Source organism: Balaenoptera acutorostrata, chromosome 1 (assembly GCF_949987535.1).
Source record: "Balaenoptera acutorostrata chromosome 1, mBalAcu1.1, whole genome shotgun sequence".
Classification (NCBI taxonomy): domain Eukaryota; kingdom Metazoa; phylum Chordata; class Mammalia; order Artiodactyla; family Balaenopteridae; genus Balaenoptera; species Balaenoptera acutorostrata.
This window is the reverse complement of record NC_080064.1, coordinates 39,730,980-39,743,142: the sequence shown is the minus strand read 5'-3', so window position 1 is coordinate 39,743,142 and position 12,163 is coordinate 39,730,980.

Here is a 12,163-nt window from a genome sequence, read left to right as displayed (position 1 = left end):
CTACCTGCCACCTCCTCCTTTGCTCATTTCCCCACCAAGACCCGGCTCTCACTCCCCCCGCCTCCTCGCCCTCCATGTGTCTGGGGCAAGGTCTAAATCTTTCCTTGTGTGACTCCAGGGAAGTGGCTTCTGTCTCAGGGCCCGTGTGTCCCCAGTTGTAAGGAGGAGGAGGAGGCTTCCCAGAACCCACCTAAGGCTCTGGACAAGGTCAGTGGATTGCAGGTCTGTGGGCAGTAGGCAACCAGTACTGCTGCTCAAGTCCCAGCAGTGTCCGGACCCCTGAGGTGCGAGGCTCACCGTCCACCACGGGAGGGGCACAATCCTCCACCCCTCCCCCCTCCCAGCTGGGGTACTCACAGCAGCTGCCATCTTCCCTGATGCAAGCACCTACTGTGCAAGTACCAGCTGCTGGACTCCATGCTCTGCAAGCCCTGCCCAGTCTCATTAATCCACCCCTCCCCCAACAATCCTGAAGGGCGCCATCATCCGAGTGTACAGGTTCACAAGCGAAGCCCAGAGAGGTTGTGGTTTGCCTGCGATCTCACAGCCAGTACAAGACCAAAATTCCAACCCCAGTCTGACTCCAAAGGCCCTTTCCTTAACCTCCGAGAGAACGAGAACGCCACCACTGGAGCGAGGTGCAATGCGGGGCGGGAAAATAGATGCAGTCTGGGTGCTGGCTCCACTCCTCGCCAGTGAGTGGCCGTGGGCCTATCTTGGCTGCCCCATTTTATACTGGGAATAATAATTTTTGCCCTGCCGACCTCACTGGATTCAAGAACAGAGGCGGGAACTTTGGTAGTGTCCAAACGCTAGGAGCGAGTGCGCGCCGTGCTTTACAAAGTATACAGTATACAAAGCGCATCCCTGTGTCACCTCCTGTCGCCCTTTCTGCAGCTAATCAACCCTCTCCAGCACAATCGCCAACTGAGGCTGAGGAGTCAGACGCAAGACGCCAGGAGCCGGGCCAGGAGCCGGGTGCGCCTCTGGCCACGAGCGCAAGGGGGCGCCATGGGCTCACCGCGAGTCCGGGCGGCGGGATTCTCAATGCTCTTCGCGTTCTACACTCCGGCTCGCAGCTCCCACGCTTCTCGGAGCGCCGGGAGGTGCCTGGGTTCCGGGGGCGTCCGGGACGGGTGGAGGAGCGTTGCGCAGAGTCTGAACTTAAAATTTGAAGCCCGGAAAACCAGCTGCCTCTCCCCGCTGTGTGACTAATAATGAGACGTTCTACCTCTCTGGGCTTCATGTATAAGTATAGAAATATAATTCCCTTCCCCTACGCCACTCCAACCCAGCCCGCCACAGGCTCCTGAAACCACAAGACGAGATCGCTGATTCAGACTAGCAGTACAAACTGTAAAGCCTCATTCACATGAGAAATTCGCGCCTTTCTCCTTCCCCATGGACTCCGCATCTTAAGCCCTCAGAGGAAGCACGCAGGGTCCCCACATTCCCATTTTACGGACGCGCAAACGAAGGCTCAGAGTGGTCGCTCTTTCGGGGGTCTTGTGGCTCATTCGGGCAGAAATGGACTGGTCTCCCGACGCCAGCACCAGATTGTCCCTTCCTGGTCCAGCGCCCTCAGCTCCAGGCAGGCACTCCCTGGGAGCACTGACCTCTGTGGACCGGGTACGAGCCTTGTGCAGAGACGGGGGGTGCTCAAGATGAGGCTGAGGCTATCGAAACTGAAGGGCCCAAATGCTCCGTACCTCCCGCTTGGGCCCGCTCAGCATAAGGCCACGGGTATTCGGACCCCAATTCTGGTCCTAGCTTCTAACTCGGCCGGGCCGTCATCCCCGGGCTTGCGTGGCCGCAGCGCGCGCCCGCGCGCGTGTGTGACGGGGGCAGCGCCTTGGAGGCAGAGGGCTCACCCCGACTCCGGATGCCGGGGACTCTCCGACCGCGGCCCTCCCCCCGCCTTGTCGGAGCTGCGCCCCAAAGCCCCCGTGCTGGGCAGGATCGCGGGGGTCAGGTCGGGGGGGCGGGGAATGGTGGTCCGCCCGGCCAACTCGCCGGCGCCCTAGGCTGCGGCTGTTTGCACACACGTAATTAGCTCTAATTATCCCGGGCTTTTCAGTTCTTAGGCTCCAGGCCTGAGAGCGACGCCAGGGTGAACGCGCCCTCTCCGCCCAGGCAACCAGCTCTATCCCAGCCCCCAGGACCTTGCGTCGCGTTTATCAGTGTGCCTACACCACCACTGAGCGTCTGCACCACCGCCACGTGCTGGCATGTGAGCGTCTTTGTGTGTCCGCGGCTGTGTGTCCACACTCGCGTGTTTGAGTACGCCGCTGGGGAAGGTTCGCGAAAACCTGGCGCAGAAGAGGAGAGGGTGGGTCGCGGGGCTGGGGGGGAGAACGAAATGGTTCTCAGCTGCGAAGGAAGGAAGCGCCCGGGCCCCGCTCTCTCCCCTCCCCGCTAGTCCTGCATAAACATGATGCCCCCGGGGCAGCAGCGCAGACCGAAAATCCCAGGATTTCTGCTGTAACCGCCGAGCCGCGGTGTCGTCGACCGAGCTCTGTTCCCCCCGCCCCCGAGCCGTTTAGACCTTCCACCACCGCCTGTTTGAACCGGCCATCAGCGCTCCTCTCCGTCCACAGGTGGCAGAGCTAGGGCTCAGAGAGGTTGGGGCGCTCGCTCTAGGCGGCGCAGCAGGGCAGGGGCGCCACTCTCCAAAGCCGCAGTGCGGGATTCGGACTCGGCTGTAAAACAGCAGGGCTGCGGGGACGAGGGACAGAATGCCTCCGATTTCCGGGTCCTCTTGTCTTTGTCGGATCTCGGATGCCTAGCCCTCGGCAACCCTGGTCCTGCGAACTCAGTCCGCTGCGCGCCGCGTCCTTCCAGCCCACTCCCTAGTCTAGTCCACGCGGAAGGAAACCACAGAGCCGGGGGAAGCCCCGGGAGCCTTAGTTGGAGGTGGCAGGAAACGCCCGGGTCCCCCCTGGAGCAGGATTTCTCAGCACAGTCGCCCTGCCCCTAAGGCCGCGTGTCCCTCCCTTCCCCTTTCCTGGGTTCTCTGTGTGTCCCCCTGTGCCGGCTCCGGTGTCCAGTCTCTTTCTTGCTTGCCCTCTGACCCTATTTACTCGCTTCCTGGTGTCTCACAGTGCCTTTGTCTCTGTCTCTGCCTCTCCTCGGATCTGTGTCGGTGAGGCACCCCCTCACCCCGCCCCCGCAAAGGAACACACACCGGCAGAATCCGCCTTTTCAATAAAAAACGACAACTGGGAAACAGAGTGAATTAAAAAGCATTAACTTAAAAACAATCCATGTGTCTGCAAATGCGTTCCAAATGGTAGCCCTTCGGTGGGGGCGGGGGGGGGGGGGCATGTCGGCCACATGTTCTGGAGCCCCAGACACAAAGTGTAGGGGGCTCAGCGCCTCGAGGTGGGCCCCTCCCGATAGCCACCTGGGACAGCAGGGTCTGGGGAGGGGGACTTCGTCTATGCCCTCACCCTCGGAGACCCCCACCTGATTCCCTGGACCCTCCCCGTGGTTCTGGCATCTGCTGGTCCCTCCTACTCCCCAGTGCCTCCAAACTTTCCTATGCTGACCCCAGCCCTCCCTTTGCACCAGCCCTCCCCACCGCCCCACACAGATTCCCCCCTCTTCCTCCCCCACCCCGCCCCTAGTCTTCGACCCCATACTCCTTCCGCACCCAGGGCCTGCCCTGCCCCACCCCCTTTCTGCCCTCCTGCCCCTAGACCACCCAGCAGCCCTGGCTCCCGGAGAAGTGGTTAGAACAAAGCTTTCCTTGGCCTGAAGAAACTCTCTGGGAGCTGCGCGCAGAAAGGGCGCTCCCCATCCTGGTACCTGCAGCCTCTCTGTCCTGCCAGATGCTGATCAAAAGTTGTGTCTCTGAAGGCCTGCCTCTCTAAAGGTAGCAGAAGTCAGCTGCTGTCCTTTGAAGCCTCTGATGAAGAGGGGAAATTTCCCTCCCCCCAGAGTTCATCCTGCCACCCTTAGCACTCCCAGCAACCCTCCTCTGCTCCCTTTCCTGGGAAGTGGAAGGATTGGAGTACCTCAGTCAGGGCGTAATTAGAGAAGAGGGGACTGGGTGGGGTGCCCAGCATCTACTGCCTCCTCTGTGTCTTCGCAACTGAGAAGGACATCCTGAGACCATAAACCAGATGGGAGGAAAATCTGAATTCTTACCCTTGCTCTGCTCATGATAATGACTTATGATTAGAGTAACAATAATGTTAACAACAGTCATCATAATACAGCAGCTAACACTTACTGAGCTCCTACTGTGTGCACGTCATACATTAGCACACAGAAATCACTAATAGCTAGATGAGTTTGAGCAATAGCTTGCCCTACCTGGGCCTCAGTTTCCCTATCTGTAGCAGGAAGGGGTGGGAACTCCAGGCTAGACAGTGAATCTGAAATACCTGCAGTTGAATCAAAATCTGGACAAGTTGTATTTCTTGTCACTTTTCCTATCTGTTCAATGAAGACATCAGGAAGCCAACTAGGAAAAAGTTGCTTTGGAGTTATTCTATGTTCCTGAAACAACAAAACGAAAAAGCCATCATTTAAAAAAGTCCTAACAGTTTTCACGCAATCAAACTGTTCTTTCTCCTAATAGTCAGCAGTGAGCCATTTAATTTTATTTTTAATGATAAAACTGTTCTTTATTCACTATACAAGGGAGCTTTTCAAAATTCACTGCACTACCTCTATATCACAAGCCTCACCCAATTCTGGCTTATCAGATTCTAGGGGAGACCAATATGAGGATTTATATAAAACTCCCTGGTGATTCCAAAAGGAGAATTCTGATTTGCTTGATTTCTGGATCTGATATCAGATATCTCATCTGGTGTATCATTCACCTACCATCTCATATCTGATTCTCATATCTGATTCTGATTTGAGATTCTGATTGAGAATCACTGAGGTTAGGTTCTGAGAATTTTTGTTTCTATAGGTTTGTTTAAGCAACTTCCCTGCCTCCATGCATGTGTTGTTCTAGGGAGCCTGTGAAGGTGTATGTACCGTATACATATAAGTCTAGGTCTGTGTGTGTGTGTACACGTGCAGGTATGTGCTTCTTTGTGTGTGTATGGGTATAGGTCTCAGGGTGTCTCTGGGTATCTGTGAGTGGATGCGCTGGGAGAGGGCCTGTACCTGTGTGAATATGTGTGTGTCTCCGAGGGTGGGTACCTACGCCTCGGGGCGAATTTGTGTGGCTGTGCCTTTGCATCATATTTACGTAAGTGAGGAGATATTTGTGCCTGTGTGTGGACATGTCCTGTGTGCCTGCATTGATGAGCCTGCCGTTTTCTGAGGCCTCCAACAAGGCAGGAGTTTCTATGGAGAAAGAGCTCCATCCAGGCTCCCGAAATGCCAATTGAGCAGTCTCCAGGATCCAGAACTTGCAGTCAGAGCTCCTCCCCTGGTTGGGAAAGAGGGACGACGATTTTGAGCATAAACACAGATCTCTGCGCTGAGCATTCTAATTCTGCAAGTCAAGTAGAGAGCCCGGGCAGCCGCCAGCTAATTAGCCACCCTGGGGGAAAAAATTGCCTGTGTTGGAGTGGATAATGTGTTTGCCTGTTTCCGTGGGATCCTTGACCGACTGAATATCCCCCACCTCCCTCCTACCGTATCCCATGGGCCTGTCTCCCCCGTGCCCCCAGATCAGAAAGATGGTGCAGCATTTGGCTCTAATACATCGGCTTTTCAAACAGGCCAATTGCTAAGCAAATGTCATTTAGGCTGCAGCTTGGAAGGCTCTAAATGAGATAAATGATTCATTTGAATAGGTGAAGACGGGTCTCAGGCTGGATGAAGATGAGCTAATAAAGTTCCCCGCAAAATCAAGGACAGGCTCCTTGTCCCCTCCTCAGGCACACTGTGCTCTCAGGGGCCAGGGTTCCTCCACAGCATAAAACAAATCCTCGTGTACCTGCAACCGAGGATCTCAAGCTTGACAGATCCCTGGTCCCAGAGAGCCTCCGAGCCCCTCTGCCCATTTCCCTTCAGCAGCTGCTGTGGACTGGAAGGAGCAGCAGCCCCGCCAGGCTGGGCTGAGCCCTTCCCAGGCTTGTACACACTTGTGTACACACTTGTGTACACATGCTGCACATGGATGGCTCACACTGGCAGCCTGAGCCCATGACTTCAACCTGTGCTAGGCTCTCATGTACACATAGGTCTACACACAGAGGCACACACAAAAATATATAAGCCCCCATTCCATCATTTTTCTGTATTTTAACTTACAATACATAAGTGGACATTAAGACAACACACCAGTTCATAAGCAGATACAGATATGAATTTACAGATATCACATACAGATATTGCTATGGACTGAATATTTGTGTCCCCCCAAAATTCAAATGTTGAAGCCTTCATCCCCAATGTGACAGTATTAAGAGGTGAGGCCTTTGGGACGTAATTAAATTAGATGAAATCATGAGGGTGGGGCCCCCATGATGGGATTAGTGTTCTTATAAGAAGAGGGGGAGAGACCAGAGCTGCTCTCTGTGACTTGTGAGGACACAGTGAGAAGGTGGCTGAATACAAGCCAGGAAGAGAGCCCTCACCAGGAACCAAATCTGCCAGCACCTTGATCTTGGACTTCTCAGCCTCCAGAACTATGAGAAATAAATGTCTGTTGTTTAAGCCCCTCAGTCTGCGGTATTTTGTTATAGCAGCCCAAGCAGACTTATACAGGTATGAACTGGGAATTACACTTGCACACATTTGCAAATATCGATTCATGTATCAGCAAAAATTATTGACACACTTCTAGAGAGAGAGTAATGTGTGTGCCATTCCTACCCTTACTGCTGGGATCACTTACTGAACTCTCACTGTGCTGTTTCACAGATGTAGTTACCTCACTTTATTCTCAAGACACGCCCCCTGCCCCGGGGAGACATTTATTAGCTCCATTTTATCAGAGAGATTAAATCCTGAAGGAGGTGCTCAGGGTTGGTTGCACGACTGCTAAGTGGCAGAGTTGGCATTTGGACCCATGTCTCCTGACCCCAATGTGCATGCTCCGTAGGGAATAAGTAGGGACTAAGCGACCTAGCACTTGGAGTTGAGGGAGGCAAGCCTCACAGTCCTGTTATGCCCATGAGCCCAAAGCCTCCATTCCCCAAGGCCATGTGGCTTGTTCAGCCTAGCGCCTTATAACTCAATCACCGTAATTGGTATGTAGAGTTGTCTCCCAGAGCACCACAGGATTTCCCAGGCTGCAGATCCACAGGCATCCCTGAAACCAGTAAAGAACTGATAGCGACTTTTGTTCAAAATAATGACCAGGATCAAAATAATAACATAAACTGGTTTTAATATGTGCCCAGCTTGAATGACAGGCTCCGCTCCAGTGCTGACAGTTTCTAACGGTACAAGATTATTTTATTCTCTGTACAAAGTCACTTCTCAGATTAATGCAGCTCCATGTTGTTAATCAATAACGGGATTGGGCTTCCCTGCTAGTGCAGTGGTTAAGAATCCGCCTGCCAATGCAGGGGACACAGGTTCGAGCCCTGGTCCCGGAAGATCCCACATGCCGTGGAGCAACTAAGCCCGTGCGCCACAACTACTGAAGCCCGCGCACCTAGAGCCCGTGCTCTGCAGCAAGAGAAGCCACCACAATGAGAAGCCCGTGCACCACAACAAAGGGTAGCCCCAGCTCGCCGCAACTAGAGAAAGCCCGCGCGCAGCAACGAAGACCCAAAGCAGCCAAAAATAAAATAAAAAAATAAATCTAAAAAAAATAATGGAATCATTTCATGGTGCCTTTGGACCGGATCTCTAACTATAGGATCTCTAACTAACTATAGCCCACACCCACACCCAGATATCTCATTTACAGTTTAACAGGGTACAGGGTGTGTTCTGGTTGCTCGGGCCTTGCCTCTCCTGGGCTCCCACGTCCAGCCCTCCTGAAGCCCCTCGTACTTGTCTAGAGCTCTCCTAAGAATATTCTGGAGTTTTCATCAATGCTGGGCCGCAGGAGGGCTTGGAGCAGCCCCACAGCCATGTCACATTCCTTCAGCCCTGGACCAGCACCCTGGCTGGCTCCCCCGGAAGAAAAATGAAGGTCCTCCTGACAGGCGAACATAAATATTTTCTTTCCCAGCCTGGTTCAGATGGGGATATTTGCTGTTAATAAAGTGGCAGCTGGCTATCTGGGAGTGTCTGAACGTGGCCTTCCCTGGCAGGGAGTGCGTCATCCATCTCTGTCCACACCCCCGTCAGACGACAAGACTTCGCTGGCCTTGCTCCTTTTTGGAATGTGCCTCAGATGGCAGAAAGCAGGCAGGGAGCATTCATGTCACACCAGTTTCGTCTTCTATCTCTTGAGGGCCTGGGAGGAGTGGCCTGAGTTTGCTGTTCTTGGCACGCCTGCCTATCAGGAGCGTGGCCATCGGGCGACCCACATCAGGTGGTGGGGCCTTATTTATGGGGCAGGAGGGGGAGTGTTGGAGCAGGCTGGGTCTTCCCACTTTGAAAGGTGCTCAGACCAGAAAGGGCAAAACGACGTAATGGGAAATCATGCTTTTCTTTGCGGCCCGTGGCCTGGAAATGGAGCTGCAAGGCCCGGAAAGGTTTGAAATAACATTTCAGGCTGGAGCCTTCCCTGCCCCCAACCTGGAAATAGGTGTTAGGATGGAAAACAGGGCACCTCTCCTCACCACTCGTCACCAGCCAGGGCTGTTTGAAATGAAAACAAAAAATTCTTCCTTAAAAGAAAATGTGTATTCCAAAGTACCAATGAATTCTCTCCTTGACTCCCAAGGCCACAAAATGCTATATGAAGGCCCAGTTCTCAGCTTGGAGCTTTGGAGGCTGTTCTGGGAAGGAGGAAGGAGCCCCCGTTAGGGTAAAGTATCACCAGCCTCCCTTCTGTTGGTGTTGCTCTGTAGCAAAACTTACATTCAGTCAACAAACATTTGACAAGTACCAGGCCTCTGGGGGCTAAAGAGACACAAAGATTTCAGGTCACCTGGGTTCAAATCTCTGCCGTATCATGTTGCCTTGGGCAAGTTATTCAACCTTCCTGTGTTTTGGTTTCCCCATATATAAAATGGGGACAATAATACAGATTTCAAAGGACTGTTATAAGCATTCTACTGAATCCTACGCATGAAAGTGCCCACTGCAGCACTTGACTCCTCAGCAGGCTTGCAAACCGTTGAAGGTTGGTGACGGAGCTCTCAGAGGTTTCCTGTGCCTATAGAATGGGGCAGAGCTCCTCGGTTTTGTAGTCAATACCTTCTGGGATCTGATCCAACCACTTCTTTCACCCAGTGGTCAGGATTCTCCTACCGAAATCAGCCTGCCAGCAAGCCCGGTCTTCCACGGTCCCACCGCTTTTGACATGCTGCTGCCATCCCCATGTGCTGGTCCATGCCGTTCCCATACCCCCATACCCTGAAATAGTCCCCTCCCTTCTCATCTCACCTTTCAACTGGATGCCTGTGTCTTCAGGGATGACAGTAACTACCACTCACTCTGTGCTGTGCGTCAGACGCCTCTTGCGTATCATTTTACAAGGTCAGGAAAGACAGGATCAAGAGAAGAAAAAAAGGGGGACAGGAAAGAGTTTCCAGAACAGGAATGATATGGTCATATTTATCACAGAGGAAAGATCACTCTGGGCCAAAGAGGCATCTGGGGGTCAGGAGGAGCCTGAGAGGTCAGGGAGGAGACTATTGCAATGTCCAGGCAAGAAAAGACAGCAACAGTAGCTTTTGGGTAGGGGGAAGAGGCTAGATCGGAGACTTTGCTTTATTTATCCATTCAATACATACATATGCAGTGGGGACCTCTTCATTCATTACATAGTTAGTGGGCAGGCTCTATGCCAGCTGTTAGTATACAGCAGCGAACAAAGCAATACAAAATCCCTGCCCTCCCAGAGTTGACATCCTAGTGGGGAAAACAGGTAATTAACAAAATAAATAAGAAAAATGTACAGGGATAAGTGCTATCGAGAAAAATTGAAGCAAGGGAAGGGGATGTAGAAGGAAGTGGTCAGTGATAAAATTACAGATGCAGAGCCAGAGAAGGCCTTAGGGTAACTTTTGAGCAAAGCCCTAGAGGAAGTGAGAGGGACAGCCCTGCAGATGTCTGGGACGCACCCCAGGCAGAGGGAACCAGGAGTGCAAAGGCTTGGGGTAGGAATGTGCCTGGGAGAGGATTAGGAGAGGAGGTCAGAGATGAAAAAGCGGCTGGATTGTAAAGGGCCTTGTGCGTCCCAGCGAAGACTCCTTAAGGCACCTTGACGTCAGGGGCCTTGGTAGTGTACCTTGGGCAAGTCCCTTTCCCATCCTGCCCCTGATTCCTCACTGTGGAGGCTACGAGTGGTGTTGAATGTGGTTGTGAAAGCTTTGAGGTTCATTCCATATGCTGAGCAAAAAGATCAGACCCTGCAGGCCCTGAGATTCTACATGTTAAAGTCTTCAGAACTTTCTAAGTCTGACTTTCAGTTCTGGAGGTGCTGAGGTAGTGGCCATGGTGCTGACCTCAGGATGCAGAGGGCCCAGCTCACTGATGGGAGCCCATCCCACCCAGCCTGCTGCCTCTGCCCCCAGGGAAGCTGGAGAGGGGCTGACTTCCAGCAACTCTGGCTTCTCAGCCTTGTGTCCATAAACTCTGGGTCATGTGGCATGGATGCTTTCCCTTGTAATTGATTAATCTTTACCCATCATTCCTTCATTCCTTCATTTATTCTCCCTGCTATTCATTTATATATTCATTCCCTTCCTCACTCTGTTTGCTTATTCCTGTCTTGACTCATCCCTCACTTGTTCAGTTATTTACACACTAATTTTCCTCTCTCGTGGCATTTATCACAGAGAAACTAAATAAGTAATGGATTGTGTGAGCCTGACTTCTCAGCTGAAATGTAAGGGCGCAGGGGCAGAAAGCATGTCTTATTCACAGCTGTCACACCAGCAACTGGCCTATAGCACGTGCTCTATAAATGGAATTCCTATATCCATTCATTCACTGCACGCTCATTCATTCCTTCAGGTATTTGTCAAACCTCTGCATGTGCCAAACTCTGGGCCTGGCACATTTTAGAAGAGGAATAGGAAAGAAGAAAATATAGAGACACATTATCTGAGGCCCAGTCATCCGTCCATTCCATTCATCCGTTCACTTATTTATTCTTAAATAAACACTTACTACTGTCACTTAGTACCAAATCCTGAGCTGGAAATTGCTTTACTCAAGATGATCAAGGGAAGGTTGAGGTTGGGTTGGAGCTGGGCCTCAAAGAATGGGTAAAATTTCAGGAGTAGCAGGGAAGAAATGTAGTCAGGGGAGGGAACAGCATGAACAGAGGCTGCAAGGAACATCACAGCCAGGTGGGTTCTGACTCTGCAAATAACCCCTCTTGGTAGGTTGCTAGGGGCTGCCTGATATACAGAGAGCTGGGGGCAAGTCATGGAGGGCTCTACTTGCTGGGCATAAGGGTTTGCTGTGCTCCAAGGGAGACTGACTTGGGCTTCTCATTTCCAGCTCTTCAGAGGCCAGTGGGGCAAACAAGTGCCAAAGGTTTCCAACTGGGTGTCCCTGGAGCAGTATGAGTTCCTTTTTTCCCTGAGAGGGGGAAAAGTCCTTCAAAGATGGCTAAGATTCCCCAACAGTACACACAAGCCCAAATGGCTCTTAGAAAGCTTTGTGATGGCTTTAATGCAAATGAATCAAAAGTTTGTAGATTACATTTTCCTCCCAAAACACATGAGATAGTGGAAATCAGAAGGAGAGTGTTTAGGGGTAGGAACCTGGGTGTCCAGGACCCACTAGAGTCTTCTGGGTTCTCTCCGGCAGAGACTGGGGGTTCCTGTGGGACCGTGGGGAGGCAGGGCCCAAACCTGGGCACCCAGCTCCCTTGAGCTCACCTGTGGACATATCTTAGCACCAAATGATGCATGAAGGAGGTGCCAAATGTGCAGTGCCACGGTTCCAGCCAATAGGCTTGGATCTCAACAAGGACAAAGGATGCTCAACCATCTGACGCTGCAGGTCTCCAGGTCTTCTGGGCCCTGCAGGGCCCCAGCAGAGCTCCTAGCCTCCTCTTGGTCCCTTGACCGGGCAGAATTTTCTCCTGGGCCTAGGTCTCTGGAGGACAGCAGATCCTCCAGCTAGCCAGGAAGGAGATTAAACAATCAATAATGACAAAAACAAT